This window comes from Rousettus aegyptiacus, unplaced genomic scaffold (assembly GCF_014176215.1).
Source record: "Rousettus aegyptiacus isolate mRouAeg1 unplaced genomic scaffold, mRouAeg1.p scaffold_m13_p_12, whole genome shotgun sequence".
NCBI lineage: Eukaryota > Metazoa > Chordata > Mammalia > Chiroptera > Pteropodidae > Rousettus > Rousettus aegyptiacus.
Window position 1 is genome coordinate 81799068 of NW_023416287.1, and position 17166 is coordinate 81816233.

The following is a 17166-nucleotide window of genomic DNA, read 5'->3' on the forward strand; positions in this document are numbered from 1 at the left end:
CCAAGGAACTAATTTCTTCTATTTACCATCATTTTTTTGCTCCTCCTTCCAACTCCAACTCATGTGATTGCAAGGCAGTTTTTTAAAAAAAAAAAAAATCATAGAATTTCAATTTGCAGTATAAGACAATTTCAGAATTTTTGATTTTCAAGTGTTCTATTGACTTCAGTGGTCAATATTATTATTTAGTTTTTCTCATTATGATGGCAAGCAGAGCTTGTCTCTACAAATGAACAGAAAATGCAAATAAGAAACACCTGAAAGTCTAAAGGATGCTAAATGGCCTAGCGAAAGAAAAGGCGGTATGCCTCCCAGAACCCTGATGGCTGTGTGATATGTTGCTGGAAAGAGGACTTCTAAGGCTAGGGAGAAGGAAAGTGAAAAGTCTGCCATGCAGGAATAAGAAATGTTGCCTTTCAATAATTGCTGAATAATAAATTGAAGGCTTTTGCCCAAACCAACACTTAACTCTCTTTTGGCAAATTGGCAAAGACATTATCTTGTCTGAAGTAGTTGCTTTTGCCCTGTTCTAATGCCCTAATCCCTTGCTTCAGGCCTGTCCAATAATATTTTGCTACTCGAGGTGTGGTCCCAGCATTAATCGGCATTGCCTGGAAACTCGTTAGAAATGGAAACTCTTAAACCCCACTCTGGACCTACTGAATCAGAAAAGTCACTGTAACACGCTTTCCAGGTAATTCAAATACACACTAACTTTTGGGGACTGCTATAGACTTCTTACTTGTCCTATGAATCCATTAGTGAAATTATAAGGGAAGAGCAAAGCCATGGAATGGAAAAAATCTTTCTATCTTTTTAAAACAGAACTGATCATTGGCCACCAGAATGGCACCAGTTTTCCCTTGGCTTCCATCCATTCACCCATTCAACACATATTTCGGAGGAATTCGTTTCATCTCCTAGACATCCCTGAGGTTATTGTGACTATTTTGTATATGGGGAAACTGAAAATGAAAAGAAGCAACATGTCCCAGATGACACTGACAACGTGCAGGGGAGGAGCCGGGACAGAACACACGCCTCTGCGAACGCACGACTCACGCTCCACCACTCTTTGCCGCCCACCCGTAGACTATGCATTCATCCTCTCTGCAGAAATGTTGCACAAGGTCAAACTTCCCCTAGTGGAGTAGCAGAGCTCTTCCTCTGACCTTCTGTGTGGTGGGCAACAGCTAAATTTGGGGGTCACAGGCAAACAGTAACCAATTCTAGAGCTAACACTTTCCATGCTCTTGACCGAGTCACCGGGCAGAAGAATAACCTTGCAACATCTTGGCCACAAGGAACAAACACCTAAACTTGCCACTTCATGCTTTCTTCCATCTTGGTCCTCCCAGCCTGGGAATTCGAGGCGAGAAGAGAGCCTAGACCACACTTCCCATAACCAAAATGGTAGCCGTGCACTCCTTGCCCACAGTTAACCACCTCCGTTCCGTCTCCATGGTGCCGGCCTAGGACAGGCGTGTATAGAAACATTGAGCATTTCCCTCTCCTTCATTTTTGCGACAGTTGCAGCGAAAGTCACGGCAGTTGAGGCTGGTGTCAGCTGATTTACTGCAACGGTGGCGGCGGCGGCGGCGGCGGCAGCGGCATCCTGCAGCTTCGGAGGAGAGACGGCGGCCGGGCTGGGGTTGTGGTCCCAAAGGTTTTCCCACTCGGATTTTCCCACCCCACATCCTTCTTAGATACGTCCTTGTCTTGTGTTCCCCTGTCGGTGCGTCCACGCATGGTCCGACAGTCAACATCGCGGCACGAGATGAAGCTGTGACAGGTAGAGGGCTTTCGAGCTTCCCCAGGGGGATCTTTGACGCGAACGTGCGGGCAACGTGGAGGTCAGCGGGGGCCGGGGGTCAAGGGTTGCAGCCCCCTCCCTCCGTTGGCGGCCCCAGCTGTCAGAGCTCTGCTGCTGCTGGAAGCTCTGCTCTGTGCTGCACCTGCAGGTTCAGGCCCACAGCTAGGCGCCTTTGCTCGGAGCGTGGGTGCTGACAGGGGTCTTTGGGGCTCCTTAGCCTGGTAGGTGACATTTACTTCTGGTGACACTTGCTTTGGTCTTGAGATAGGAACGCCCTGCTCTCAGTGGTAATCTAAACGGGATGAGGTGGTTGCGATGATGGGTGGGTGCTTATTGACTGTTTTCGAGTAATGTACTTGCTTTTGGGGTACGCATGGTCTCTCCTTACCTGTTGGCACTTCTCTTTAGTTTGCCCTTGCCTAAGGTGTGGAGAGGTCTGTTAGAGTTTCATCTTTGAATGTCATCTACTCATTCTTACCACTTTGCTCTAGAACTTGCTCTAAGAGATTACCTGCTACTCACCTCTGCTTGCTAATGGAACCCAGCGTTCTGAAACGATATGGTTGGAGTCAGCACTACCCTGCCATTTATTCAAAACTTGGCGTTTTACTTTTGTATTCACTTGTTATGTCTGTGTCTAAGGTGGTAGGGAGAATTTGCTGATTCTTGTAGTTTGAAATAATGGCAGCTACAGCTGCATCTCAGACTGCATTGGTATTGTTGATGCTATTGATTTTAGGATTCGGTGAGAACTACAGCTTGTTTTCACAGTAACATTTGCCAGGAGCTAAGAAAGACAAGCTATGACTCTTTCAGATGTTTATTGCATAGGACTTTATTGACAAGATGGCAAGAATCACCTGTTGTGTGAGAAATTCAGTTTTTTAAATGTTACAAACAGATTTTCTTGCTTTATAAGCAACTTATGACAGAATGGAGGGCAGTTTAAAAGTGAAAATAATGTGTTGAAATGTTTCTAGTATGAAGAATCAAACACTGCCTTGATTTCATCCAAAATAACAAGTCATAGTTATTTCAAATCGGGAAAATGGGACAATATAAATAGATGGTAAATGTCTTGTTAACTTCAGTTAGAGATCATGGTAGAGAAATTAATTTATAAATAAATAGTAAATCCCTTGTTAACTTCAATTAGAAACGATGGTAGAGAAATTCATTTGTTTAGATGTCTATATTTTAAGTGCTCCATTGTCCAACTTAACAGCAAGAGTATATACTTTATTATTTCTTATTGCCATCTGTAGCTAAATTTTAAAAGATCTCAATAATTAGATAAATCAAAAGACCTTATTAAAGTATTACTCTGGGAACTTAAATTTTGCAGTAGTGAGCCATGTATCTTATACAGTTTACTTTTATTTTTATCTTGGATATAAGGTCTTTGTTAAAGTGAAGAAAGTGGGATGGTTTATCTATGTAACAGACTTAACACTGAAAACTTTAAAAGTAACGAGCTGGTTTTGTGCCTGTGTCATGAGAAGGATAGGATGACATTTAGCGTTAGTGGTGTGCTCTGTGTAAGGTGTCTGAGTTCTTAAAGTTTGTTTCAGATCTCAGGTGCAGAAAATCGAGTTCATCTTTCTCAATTCAATGATCATCATTGGCCTGTTCAAGGTGGACGTCCAGTTTTGGGTTTTTTTTTTTTTTCATTCATTATCTTTTACTTCCAATTTCCACTCCATTCTCTTGCCCGTCAACCCATCAGCAACCATTCTAACATGTTATTAAATGTATATTGTTTTGTGTGCCCACATTTTTAATTTATAGAGATATCATGCTATATGTCTCATTAAAAATTTTTCCCTCTCCCTACTGTGTTTTAAAGATCTATTTGTGTCTGTCTACTGTTTCTAACTGCTGCAGAGTATTTCAGAATGTGTATCTACTACATTTTATAGCTACTCTCTTATTTGTGGGTGCCCACATGCCTTCATTTTCCTACCGCTATAGACAATACTATGGTAAACATACCTTTTCGATCTCTGTGGTGCTGTCTTTGAGATTTATATCCAGGAATGTGATTTCTGGATCGTAAGGTATTCATACATATATTTTATTGAAGGACAGCCAGATTGTGTTACAGAACAAGCTGTAACGGTCCATACTTCTGCCGGCAGTTCATGAGAATTTCCATATCCCCACGAGACTAGTAGATAAAGTAAAAACTCATTTTAAATTACATTTCACTGTATCTAATGAGACGGAACATTCATGTGCATTTTACCAGGTTTTCTCTTTTGTAAAATTGCCTGTTTATCTCCTCCCCTATTTTTAGGTTGAGGTTTCAGTCCTTTTCTTGTTGATCCGCACAATTTCCTGGGTTTTCCTAGATATTAGTTCTTTAAATTTTACAAGTACATCTGTTCCTATTCTGTCATTTATAAATTTTTTCATAATGTTCTTCATTGAACAGAAGTCTGCAATCGTAACATAAATTAAATTAAAAAATTTTTTTGGCCTCATGTTTTGTGTTTTGGGGGTTTTGTTTAAGAAGTCTTTTCCCAGCTAGCTCTTCGCACAAAGTTACTCTTTTATCATATGTACTAACTTCATAGTTTTTCTTTAAATTTATAGGTCAGTGCATCTGTCTTTTTACAGTCAATGCTCTGTGAAATGTTTTGGTCAATAGAATGTGTATACAATGGCGGTCCCATAAGATTATAATATAGCTGAAAAATTCCTATCGTCTAATGATATCAGAGCTGTCATACAGTCATAGCTCAGGGCATTACATGAATGCTTACCATCATGTTAAAATTGTGTACAGTGTTCAGTGCAATACATGTACAGATTTGTAGCCTAGGAGTTGTAGGGGAACAGAATTTGTCACCCAAAATGTGTGTCTTTGGCATAAGGATTATCTTAGGCTGGGTAAATTTAAGAAACAGACCCAGGAGAAGTTCTGAAAACCAAGTAGAAGTTACCCATTGTAAAAGATTTCTACATTTGTAAGGGTTTCTCTCTTGCTGGAAGAGGAACAGTACCTTATTTCAAGAAATTCTTTATCAGTTCAGAAGACAAACTTACTATTGTTTTCCTGGTAACCTCCCATAACTGACTCCCCACCCTCAACATCTTTTCTGCTGAAGATGGTACTTCAGCCATTTTGGCCAATCACTCAGTTTTCATGGGTCTCTTCTGTTTATACAGGAGGTATATATGTTATTAAACTTTTGTTTTCCTCCTGCTAATCTGTCATTTATTACAGGAATGTCTCAGTCAAGGATAGCGGGAAATTATTTTTCTTCCCTTGTAGAGCAATAGACCATACCATGTAGCCTAGATGTGTAGTAGCCTATACCACCCAGGTTTGTGCACTCTGTGATGTTCCCACAAAGATGACCCAAAATTGGGTCTTTGGCACCAATTCAACACCAACAAGAATCCCCAATTTGGGGTGCAATAAAAAAGAAAACTATTTTCAGTACAGATTGTGATATGGCACCGCTGTGGAACTGCTCAATAGTGTTACAGCTAAATTATGACTATGACGCAGCATGGCTGTGAAGCAGCCCTTGGTGAGCCAGCCATGGGGTGAGCCAGCTCTGCTCCGCCTGCTCTGCCCCACCCCAGCAAGATGCCTTCGGTGTTTCAGTTTTGGCTGTGGGAAATCTTCAGTCTTTGGTGGAAAGGGAAAGTGCATTCTCCGGGTCTCAGGGAGCTGTCATATATAGAGAAAAGTCCCCAAGTCTGGGCCCTGATTAGTCCATCCTTATGCAAATGAGGATTCTAGTTCTCGCAGCTTGGTTGGTCCAAAAAGCACTGTCCCAATTGGTCAGAATCGAGCTGCTCTGATAGGTCAAGAAAGATGCCACTAGTGGAGTATGGCAGTACACCTCTTATTCGATGGGAAAAGCCTGAGTTCTATTGGTTGAAATACAATTCCAGGAATTCATTTATGCTGGCTCAGAAGGTAGGAACATGGTGCACAATATGCATTCTCAGAACAGATCCCTGTTGTTTAGCAGTGCATGACTGTTACATGTCACAAGGTAGAGGTCCAGTGTATTTTCCATATAGTGTGCCAGTTTTTCCAGTGTCCTTCCCTCCTTTCCCCATAGATAGTGGTGCCACACTTATTGTATATTAAGTTCTCATATATAACTTGAACACTGTATCCTGTTCCTTTGGTTTATTTGTTTGGTGTTGCTCTACTACCATGCTGTTTTAGTACTATGGCTTTGTATTTTTTCCCCCGTACATGAATAAGTCTTCCTATCTGTTTTGTTTTAGCTTTATTTTGAAATAATTATAGATTCACAGGAAGTTTCAGAAATAATACAGAGAGGTCTGGGTTTCCCCAATGGTTACATTTTATACAACTTCACCCAATTTCCCTCAATGATTACATTTTATACAGCTATAGTACAAAAGCAGAACCAAGAAACTGACATTGATACAATGCCTTATATAGTTTTGTGCCATTTTGTTACCTGTGTATCCTTGTAACCACCACTGCAATCAAGATACAGAACTATTCCATTGCCATAAAGATTTCCTTCCTGCTACCCCCTTCTGGTCACATCCATCTCCCTTGCTCCTACTATCCCTAACATCTGGTCATCAATCAATTTTCCATCTCTATAGTTTTATCATTACAAGAATGCTATGTAAATGCAGTTATACAGTGTGTGACTTTTTGAGATTCAGATTCATCCAAATAGTTGGACAAAACAATTTTGAGATTCATTCAAATTATTGCTTATTTTGAGTACATAGTTCATATTTACCACAGTTTGTTTAACCGTTCACCTGGACATAGGGGCTATTTCCAGCTTTTGGCTATTACGAATAAAGCTGCTACAAACATTCTTGTAAATTTTTTGTGTAAGTATAAATTTTCGCATTTTCTGGTATAAATGCCTAAGAATGTGATTGCTGGGTGGTATGGTACTTAGTTTTTGAAGAAACTGCCAAACTGTTTTCCAGGGTGGCTGTACCGTTTTACATTTCTACTAGCAGTGAATGACAGATTTGAATTTCTTTGTATCCTTATCAGCATTTAGTATTATCACTATTAAAAAAAAAAACTTTAGCTGTTCTAATAGGTGTGTGGTGGTATCAAATTGTAGTTATAATTTGCATTTCCTAAATGGTTATAAATATTGGTAAGGCAAGCTCTCTATTCTTTGCCCATTTTCAAAGCTGGTTTAGCTATTTGTGAATTTGTATTCTTTTTTATGTATATTAGAGCTAGAGTGTCTGAAAACAACACAACTAGAATTTTGATTGAGCACACATTGAATTTATAGATTAGGGAGAATTGACATTATTAGGTCATCCTATCCAAGAGCATGGATGGTCTTTTACTTATGACTAAGCAGAAAGAAATTTCTTGTAGTTAAAAAATATATATTCTAAATAGATACTGTTTTAAAGATTATTGCTGCTAGAAGAAAATGCTACTGATTTTCATATATATTGTTTTTTTGTGTGTGTGTTCTACTAGATAAAGATCAGAATTCATAATATAAGTCTTGAAATAATTTTAGCACTTGCAGAGTTAGGAGTGGGACTAGGTAGTGCTTTTATTCCTGAATTTATCTGTTACATTTCTCTGTTAACACTCTATTTATTGGGACAGATAAAGTTGATGATTAGAGTAAGAGGTCAGTGAGGTTTGTAAGTTCTGTTCTTATTTTGTCTATTTCATTAAGAGTTATAAAGAGTTAGTAACCTTACATATATGCATGCCATTGATCATAGGCAGAACCAGCTTATGTATGGCTTAGTGAAATCCTGTCATCAATAGGTGGATACCTAATGTTCCTACTTACAGTTAACTATGATAGTGATATTCACTTAGAAATTGAACTTCGTGGATGTGGTTTATCATGATCTTTATCTTAAAGCTACTTTGTGGATTAGAGCACACAGATTTTGTTGGAAGGATAAGTCCTAAATCATGACAGCATTCAGAAAGTCCTTGTCCAAGTTGAATTTTTATTTCTTTCCTATTAAAGAATATATATTATATTCATAAAATATTCAGTATTTTATATAAAATTAGCTATCTTTTCCAAAATGTGTTGGTGATGTTAACTGAAAATGTAGGGTTTTGGGGATGATGATTGCTTAGATTAGTGGGAGCCGTTAGACGATGGATCAATAAAATGTTTGGGCACTGGTGAATTCAGGGCAGGGAAAATTTCTAAAGTGCCAAGGCTCTTTTTTAGAATCGAAAATTGCTGGAAATACATGATTTTTTAGCCACTACCTTTCATTCAGCGTAGCACTTGTAATTTATGAACTTTCAAGCTCCTTCAAAACATTTTACCAGTGTTTAGCACACATATATTTCTCTCTGAATGTCAGTAGCTAATATACACGTCAATGATAATAGGTTGATAGAGTGTGCCAGTTACCTTCTGTTTTCATGTACAAGTTTTTTATTTGGCTGTCTTCTTCCAGGGCTCTCCTTTTTTTCCTAAATGTTTCAAATACAAACAAAGACCACCATTAGTGGAAGTAAAAAGTTAACACTAAAAAAATATCCCTGTACTTAGTTTAAGAAACAGTTTTGTGATTCATTAACAGGCTCACTTTAGTGAATCTAGCACCAATTAAAGTAAACCGTGTCAGCTGATTTGCTTCCTAAGTCCTAAGATCTCTTTTGTTGTGTGTATGTGTCACAGGTAGAATAAAAGAGGCTGGAATGGAGGAAAAATCTTTAGCTGGAGAGAAACAATTAGTACGTTAATAGGGATTTGATTAAAATCAAGATATATTTTAATTTGCTGATGAGTTTCTTAAACTGAGGCAAACATACATTCATTACTTTGTTCATTTATTCAACAAATATTTGGGTACCTTTTACGTGGCAGGAATTCTAGGCCCTGAGGATGCGATATAGAACAAAACAAACATAAATCATCACCTTCATGGAGCTTATGTTATAGTGGGAGAGAGAAACAAGAAATAAATAAGTAAAACATTTGGTACATTAAATGATTTTTAGTGCTCTGGAGAAATATAATAAAACACTGTTGGGATGGTGGATTTTGTAGTTTGTGATGGTCAGGAAAGGCCTCATTAGGAAGACGACATTTTAGCAGAGATCTGAAAGGGGCGAGGGAATGAATGTTCTTTGCTGAGGTCTGGGGGACACTGTTCTGAAATGAAACCCTGCCTGGTGCTTTTGAAGAAAACCAAGAATCAGAGCAGATGGAGAAGAGTAGGCAAGAAACAACAACAGTCTCGTTCATATAAGTTAGGTGGTTGTATACAGTTTGGCTTTTTTTTTCTGAATGGGACAGGAAGCCACAGGAAATTGCTGAGTAGATGTGTGACATGGTGTGATTTTTTTTTTTTTTTTAAATAGCATCATTCTTCATGCTATGTTGAGACCGTAAGGGGACGAGGGTGGAAACAGGGAGCTCAGTTAGAAGACTGTTGTTGGGTCATCCCTGGTGCAAGATGCTGGTGATCTAGAAGCGGGTACTTTCAGTGAAGGTGTTGAGGAGCTAGCTGTGTTCTGGATATACTTTGAAGGTCCTGCCAGTTAGAGTGACCTGTTGGGTTGGGACGTGGAACGTATGCGTAAGGGAAAAGTCAAAGATTGTTCTTGGATTTTGGCCTGTGGCGCTATAAAGATGGACTCCTCATTGCTTGGGATGGAGAAGAATGTGGGGAGGGGCAGGTTTGGGGAAGAAGACTAGGGACTCCCTTCCGAACATGTCAGGTTTGAGAAGTTTGTTAGCTATCCTGACGGAGATGTTGAATAGGAAGTTGGACGTGTGGGTTTGGAGTGCAGAAGAGACCCCCAAGCCATAAGTTGGGGAATCACTGAGGTACATGTTGACATCTATAGATGGTTTTAAAGCTCTGGGACTGGGTGAGATCATTGAGGGAGGGGCAGGGGGATGGTGTTGCCAGAGAAGAAAAGTCTAACATTTAATGGTCAAAAAATAGAAAAAACAGACTAAAGCCAGAGAGGCGGCAGGAAAATGTGAAGACTTAGAGGCCAAGTGAAGAAGTGTTTTGAGGAAGAGGAAGAGGTAGTAAGAACTATGCCGTATGCTGCTGATAGGTCAAGAAAGATGAGGGCAATGGGGAGATCATCGGTGACCTTGTCAGGAGCAGTTTTTGACAGGCAGAACATTTTTCTGAAGTCTGTGTACAAGGAGGGGAATGTTTCAAATGAGAACATTCTGATTTGGAAAGAGGTTACATATCTCGTCAAGGTTAACAGCTAGTAAATGGGGAAGCTGGGATCTTTCCTAGTTAGCAGGATTCTCAAATCTTCACACTTAGCCAGCATACCTTAACGGACCCCAGAATATTGTGATGATTCAACTTCTAGTTTGGGAAAACATGTTCGTTTCTTCTGGGTGATTTAATTTCTGAACAATGAGAAACTTCAGTGCTCAAATTCGAATTTTGATGGCAATGTGAAGGGAAGAAGTAGGAATGATTGGAGAGGTAGGTGAGAATAGAGGTGGGTGTGGGATAAAATTGATGTTGGTTCCATCAAATGGGATCTTTTTTTCCCTAAAACGCAGGGGCTTAGTGGCTGCAGTTTGCTTTTATCTTAATCAGTAACTCTTAAAACTGAGGCAAGTTGGTGACGGATAGAGCATAAATAGAAGAGTTCAGGCATCTTAATGGCAGCTGCAGAAATTTTCAGCACAATTCATATGCCTCGAAAATCTATGAATCATTTTAAAAATTGTGATTTATTTTTGACCAGATAGCTCTACAGTTCTTCAAAACCTGACTTTCATGTGCACAGAACTGTTTTAGCCATAAGAAATAAGTGTAGTCTTCAGTTGCCATCTGCTTCTTCCACATGTCCTTTTGAAACTGAACACTGGAACTTCCTTTTACAAAGCAGCCCTGAAATGTCAGGTTCATCGGAGTAGATTTCTTGCCACTCAAATATGAAAGTATAATTGTGTCAATTTAGTGACAAGTTTCGTGTTCAGAAGGTTGTGTTCCTCATGGCTCTTTCCTTCTAGAAATCCTTTGTTCTGAGGCAGCAGCTCAGTAATTTCTTAAAGATGTTTCATGGCCTAGCTGTCTTAATGGCATTGTAACAAACAGTCTTCACGATCTGATTTAGTTTATTTCCGAGTCTTTGATAAAATGGTAGCAAAAGCACAAGCACAAAGAAAATTCGTAATCTTAATGATTACTTCCTTCATCACATCATACTGTGAATTTGACCTGAACATACTCTTATGACAGATGATGGTGGAATGTTTTCTGAGAATTTGAATAAACCTTTAAAAGCTTTTCTTTCCTCTTTCATTGCCACTGTGGCAAGTGCATTTAGCTATTCGTGTGTAGTCCCTGCTCCTCATATTCCCCGTTGGTAGATGGGGAGTGCAGGCCTACTCTTTTTCACGTGTGGCCATTCTCACGAGAGAAAATTTGAGTTTGTTTTTGTGTGAAAGTCTCAGGAGGCCGGCCTGCGGCACTGGAAGTACATAGAGCAAGATGATATTGGTTCTCCTTGGAGACGCCTGTGTGCTGGATAGAAATTTGTCTCGCTTTTGCATTTGAGAGTTAGAAAAGCAATGTAGAGAAATTAACATTGATCTAATACTAGATTTTTCACGTGTAATCTTTTACAGCTTTTAGAAATCACATAGGATTCCAGTATCACATGTGATATTGTAGAACAGGAACGTCTTATTGGAGTATCACTCCATAGGTTATTGATAGTTTTAAAGGGCAAAAATTTTAATTTTTTTAAATTAACAAATTTTTCCATAATAAAAAGTTGGGGAGAATCACAAGGGGAAAAGTAAATTTCATCTTAAGCTTTTTATTGAAAGAAGAATCAAATGGAAAAAAATATTCCAAGTCTAATGAAAAACAGGAATGAAAGATCTTTCTTTGTCCCTTGAATTTTTCTTTGGGCTTTCTAGGCCTCCGTATATCTAGGCATAAGAAAGGTGAAAAAATAGGAAAAAGATAATTTGGAGAATATGCTGTACCAAAAACCAAAGTGAGAGGGTTGAGGATTAGCAAATGATCAGCCATGTCAAACTAGCAGCTGTAGAAGACTGTAAGGATTGAATAAGATAGTTGAATATAGAAAGAATAGATAGCAACAATCTGCTAATTGCAAAGCATCCTCTCCTCACCTCTCTTGTAAGGCATCGTTTCTCTCTGCAATATTGGAGAGTTCCACCTTGCAGTATCAGATTGGAGAAATTGTTGACCACTTCAGGTAGAGGGAGATTTGAATGTCCTTAGATTAGATCTGTTTGAGAATAGAGACCAGATTACATGAGGCCTTTTGTAATAAGGATATGGAAACTGAGTTAAAGACCACAGGGTTCTAAACGTTGGTTGTAATTAGAATGACAGAGAGAGAAGGGGAGAGGAGAATGGGAGAGAGGCTGAGAGAGAAAGAGAGGGAGAGATTACAGATTCACAAGCAGGAGCCAGTAACAAATGAAGGTGTTTTGGACAAAAATGAGATATGAACATGTTTGAAGGACAGAGGCTAATTTAGTAGAAAGACAGATTAAAATGATAGACAGTAAGAGGATAATTAAAGGAGTAAGATCTTTTAAAGAGTTCAGGAGGAGTTAAATTTAGCAAAAGAGAGGAATTCTTCCTTTGAAATATCTTGCTTGCCACACAGTGAGAGCTTAATAAATACTATTTGCTGTTCTCTGTTTATTCCTTCAGTAAATACCTGTTGTCCACTAGTAAAAGTCAGTAACTATTTTAGGCGCTGGTAAACAACCTCAAAACCCAGTGGAATGCAGTTTGCTTGATAATGACTAAATAATGGTGGTGGGGGTATTTCGATAATCTATCTGGTTTTACCCTTGAGGAACAGATTTTAGTGGGACAGATAAATTTCCAAGCAAATAACTACACACAAAATGATGAGTGTAATGCACCAGTATATAGAAAATGTAGTGAAAACGTGGTTACAGGAGTGGTGAGTCATGGGGTTTGGGACATGGCACTCAGAGCAGAGAGGAACTAGCATTTGAAAAGATTATAGGTTAAAGATTCTTGTTCAATGTTTTCTTAAAAACTTCGTGTTGTGTTACAGTGATTCAGGACCATTTTATTCCTTTATTTATTAAACCGTCTTTTTGAATACAGTGAAATACCCAAAGGTGGGGGGGAAACCTTAAGAGCAAAGGATTTCACTTGAGAATTAGAATTCCTGCTCAGTCCAGTCTGATAGTCATCATTACTGGTTTTTGTCGTCGTTTTGGGGATTTGGTATTGTTGCAGAATTATTCTAACAGTTCTGTGTGATTCCCTGCACCTCTTCCTTGGTTAATTCCTGTTCATTCTCACTCATCATTTCTTCCAAGAATCCTTCCTGGACCCGTTGAGGTCTAGGTTAGGATGTCCATCTTTTGTGTCTGCATTTATGATTTATAGTCTTAAGATTTCTCCTGTATCACACTCTGTGGTAATTGTTTGCATGTATATAAGCCCCACTGGATAGTTGAATTGTGTCTGTTTTATCTACCTTTGTAATACTATGGTATAGGCACAAAATGGAAACTTGGGAAATCTCCAAATGTATACTAATTATTGCTATTATGAGACCAGAATTTAATTCGAATGCTCTTTTAGTATTGGGATGGGAGTTTGTAGTATTATTTCTGATAGTCATGTAGAACCGAATTGTCATATTTGCAGATGATAGAATTGTGTTTGACAGACATAAACAGTAGTACTTTCATATTGTAGCAGAAAGTCAATGAAAGATATTAAACTGCTTAAAAGTCTAACTTTATTAAATATTAAGTGACACTGCTGGAAGAAACCTGTAGCCATGGAAGCAGAATGTGAAGAAGTAGTAAGATCTGTTTTTTTTCAATTAATATTTACTGAGCATCTGCCATGCTAGGTATTTTGGTAGTTACATTACATATATGGTTTCTCTCAATCTTTATGACGGCTTTCTGTAAAGAGGGTGTTATTGTTCATCTTTTACAGATGGGGAAGCTGAGACCCAGAGGGGTAACTTTTTCAAAATTGGATAAAAGAGTCAGGACTTGAATATAGTTCTTCTGATTGTAAGTTCAGTGTTCTTTCAATTATTATTTTCTATTACTGCTGTTGCTGACTGAAGTACAATTTTATTTCAGAATTGAGAAATAGGTGAAATTTGGTGAAATAAATACATGAAATTAAAGTAACCAAAAGAAATGACTTAATTTTTATCTCTAAGACTGCTGCTCTTTATAATTTGCTATCTTTGACTTAAAAATGATTCAAAATTAACTTTACAAATAACTCTTGATGAGAAAACTAAGTCTCAGAAGTGAGATGATGTGGTCAAAGACTTCATGATGAGCGGCAAATGAGAAGTAGAATCTAGAACTCCTGATATCTGATTCTAAAGCTTTATCATTAAAAAATCTTTATTTAGTAGCCAATCTCTAAATGTAATTTTAATCCAGATTTTGATATGAACAAAAATGGAATGTTCCCTAGTCTTAGAGCATATCTGTTAGTAAATCTAAAATTTGAAAGCCTGCATTTCATTCACCTTAACATATTTGTTGCAAAATATGAATATATTGTACACAATATTTTGGAGAGTTAGTAAGATAATTTTCTTAAGTGATTCTATTCAAGTTAATACTATATCAGATTGTTTGTTCTCTTAAAGAGTTTTTATTAAAATTAATACTATATCAGATTAATCATCTGTTCACACTTTTGCTTTGGGCCTTTTCTATGAAAATATGAATTTTGTTTTATCCCAGTAAATCCTGTTCTAGGACTTTGTTCACATTTAATTTCCTTTGTACAATAGGTGATGATGCTGCAAACAAAGAATGGATCATTAGCTGATAAATAGAATAGTCGAATGATGATGGATGCTCTGGATTTTTATTTTCTTTTATTCCTTATTTTTATTTTTTAAAACTCTCTTGTGGTGCCAGTTTAGTGTGTCTTAGCTTATTCATTATTCAGTTTAAAGAAATTCAAACTTAGATTCCTGTTTCCTACCTAATTAAATGGTTAGGTCCTGGCTAATTAGCCTTTTTTGTTTGTTTGTTTGTTTTAATCAGTTCCTTAGAACTGGTTTATTTAGTTACCAGTTCAGTGGTAGGGTTGGTTAATCTTTTTTTTTAGAGGTATTTGATTGTGACATACTGTTGTCATCATAAGCTGTTTTGTTCTTGATTTCACATTATTTCATTAGTGCTTTTGATGGCTTTTCTAAAGTTTCACTTTTATTAGATTTTTAAAATATTAGGAGAAGATGTTTTGAGACATTTACATTTTTGATGTACTGAAATTACAGTTTTTTCTCATGTACGTTTCTTTGTATTAAGGATGTTCACACAGTATGCTCATATAATGATCTAAAATGTGTCATTCCCTTCTTCCTTCTTCTTTTGATCTGTTATATATTCACATGTATAGAGTCGAATAGATCTAGAAGACTTTATTACACAAAAAGCATGAAGAGAGGAAAAAATGTGTGGAAAGCAAAAGTCTGTGGTGTAATGATTGCATATCATGTGGAGTTTTAGGTAATTCATTGGACATCCATTGGTTTGGTTATCGCTGACAAGTACTGTGGAAGGCAGAGAGTGCATATCTCAGGTTAAGATAAATGAATTAGTCTCTAAAATGGTCCAGGTTATTAAATAAATACCAGTGACTGAATTATAGAAAGCATCTTTTAGATCATGTTTACTTATAGTGAAGATTTCCTTAATAGATGTTCAAGAAATTCTGTTGTTTCATTAGTACACTATAACCAGATTTCTAGATTTTAAAGAATTAACACTCATTGAAATGTATTTAGGTCAAAACAAGTACTAAAAGTATCTTTTTAGTAAAATTTGAAAATAAAAACCAGCCCATTTCCACGCCGGAAGGAAATATCACTGTGTTCCTTGAGGGTGTAAATTTCTTGACTTCTCTAATAAATCGGGCAGGACTAGCTTGTTGGACTTATATGAAACTTAAATATACCCACATGATAGTGTGACCCACCTAAACCATCTATATCAAATTCATTTTTCACATATTGGTCACTAATGACGAATTTTCATTACCTTCTGCTGACATGTGAAGGGGCCTGGCCACAGGCCACGGGGTGACAGAGGCGTTTGTTTCCCTGTCCTTTTCCAGATCTCAGCAAAGCTCCCCCTCTTACTCAGAGGAGCCTTAAGCTTTTTCCTTTACTGTAATCTCTTGTCATTCCTCTTACCATTTCATTTATGCCATGGATATTTTTCTTCAAAACTTTGGGGGTGTAGTGCAGTTGAGTGTGCAGTTAGGAATATTGTATGTTTATATGTATCAAAACTCAAAAATCAGGGCCTTAAGCAAGTGGGAAGTTTATTTTTCCTGTGTGATGATAAGTCTAGCCTACAGTTAGAGGAGTTTTTATATAGGCTGAGCTCCTCTATCATTTATTTATTTATTTAAAATTTATTTATTTAAATTAGCTTCCAGCATACAGAACATTGGTTAGACATCTATATAGTTCATAAAACAATCCCCCCAGTTGATCCCTCCCTCCCCTGACCCTCCACCTCGCCATCATATCAATGCTAACTGCATTCCCTCTGCCGTGCTCCCCATCCCTGTGACCAGCTATCAACTACTGATTTGTACTCCTTTAACCCTTCGCCCCACTCCCCTATTTTTTAAACTAATTCAGCATCTTAGCGAAAGTGTATCCTTGTCTGGGGAGAGACGGCAGAGCCAGTGCCTAACTCTCCTTGACAATTTTCTCTGCCTTCAACTTTTGAACATTCCTCCAAACCCATTTCCCCACAGTCTGATTTAATACCCTCTCGCCTACGAGGTTTTAATATCAAGTATATTCTGAGATCAGGAGCACAAATCCATTTCTCCATGTGAACCCTAGAAATAAGACTGTGCCCCCGCCCCTAGCCAAGATCTGAAAACTTATTCTCCTGTTTCTTTCAATACCATCTTTAAGTTGGTCACCAAGCCATTTCGATTATTATTTATTTAGAAGTTGTTTCTCTTTCTTCCATATTTCACTAGAAGTACCCTAATCCCAGCAGTAAGGCATATCAATATCAGCTACTGATCGTGATTCCCAGTGCAGCTTTATTTCAGGTATTCTTTATGATTATTTACCTTTTAAATGTTTCACCTAATAGACACTTTCTATTTAGGTCTTTTATTATAGTATACCAGCCAAGAAATCGCATTGTGCATAATTTAAGGAACTTTGACAGGGAAAATATATCTCGGGGTCAAGACAGGTTAGTTTCTACAGTCTAATTCCCTTGAAAATACAGCAGTGAATTTTAGGTTCCCTCTGCCCCCTGCCTCCTGGCCACACACTCAATGTGAGGTTGTAACTCCTTACCTTGGTTGGACAGAACTTTTTACCTTTC

The 17166-nt window shown here is 37.8% G+C and overlaps 1 protein-coding gene across 5 annotated transcripts in view; it reads left to right on the top strand.

The window, feature by feature from the left end:
* Window positions 1-1567: 1567 nt before the first annotated feature.
* WDR7 (WD repeat domain 7) overlaps window positions 1568-17166 on the top strand; it is a 274160-nt gene continuing 258561 nt past the window's right edge. For 2 of the 5 annotated variants that reach the window (XM_016129135.2, XM_016129138.2), the window contains exons 1-2: window positions 1568-1792; window positions 13760-13839. The gene's annotated coding sequence lies outside the window, so the exon portion shown is untranslated. Of the gene's footprint in view, window positions 1793-2015; window positions 2035-13759; window positions 13840-17166 lie in introns of those variants that run through there. The other 3 variants (XM_016129139.2, XM_016129136.2, XM_016129137.2) reach the window with 3 other exon arrangements.